Source organism: Gouania willdenowi, chromosome 6, assembly GCF_900634775.1.
Source record: "Gouania willdenowi chromosome 6, fGouWil2.1, whole genome shotgun sequence".
Lineage (NCBI taxonomy): Eukaryota > Metazoa > Chordata > Actinopteri > Blenniiformes > Gobiesocidae > Gouania > Gouania willdenowi.
Genome location: NC_041049.1, coordinates 63,374,691 through 63,375,588, shown reverse-complemented (window position 1 = coordinate 63,375,588; position 898 = coordinate 63,374,691).

Below are 898 nucleotides of genomic sequence, written 5' to 3'. Positions count from 1 at the left end.
CCTTGGCTTGAACAAGAAATCTACTTTGATAACTGGCCCCTAATCTCCCAATCTGTTGAAACTCCTTTTCTTTTCTTTGCCTTCCCGTCCCAGTGTGGAGGACGACGCTTAGCGGCCGAGCTAAAAAGGCACTGCAGTTTTTGCTCTGATTCTCCCTAAGTTTTCACTTGAAAAAGTTTTCCCACTTTGATTTCAACACAATTTGCATAATTGAGAAAATTGGAATGTGGGAATTCCTTTGGATTGGAAGGCGCCTTGTTAAGACATTACTGGTATCCAGTTGGGTGCGAGGTCAGTCAACGCTAATTGCAGTTAATCTCTATTTTCACCTGTCATGCTTTTTGAAGATGAGCACAAAAAAAAAAAAAGTTTCATTCCATCCTGTTTAGATATGTCGAGTGGAACGTAGAAGAGAACCATTACTGATTTAGATTTAAGCAGAGATGCAAAGAGTACTGTTATATTCTACTCAAGTAGAAGTACTGTTACTGTTAACTGAAATAGTATTCAGGTACAAGTAAGTCATACATAAACTCCTCAAGTACAAGTAAAAAGTAGCTTAATTAAATAGTACTCAAAGTAAAAGTTACTAGTTACGTACACCCCACATCTTGCCACGGTTCCCTTGCATACAGTAAACATCTCATGCTTTTTTATTTCATTCTGTACATTATTCTGTCATTTTGTGTATTTTTTTTTATGTCATTTTGTATATTTGTCTTTCATTTCGTGTGTGTTTGGTGTCATTTTGTGTTTTTAGGGGTCATTTTATGTTTTTAGGGGTCATTTCGTGTTTTTGTTGTCGTTTTGTATATTTTTTGTCTTTGTTTTGTATATTTGTGTCATTTTGTGTTTTTGAGTCATTAAGTGGGTTCTTTGTTGAGTCATTTTGTGTGTT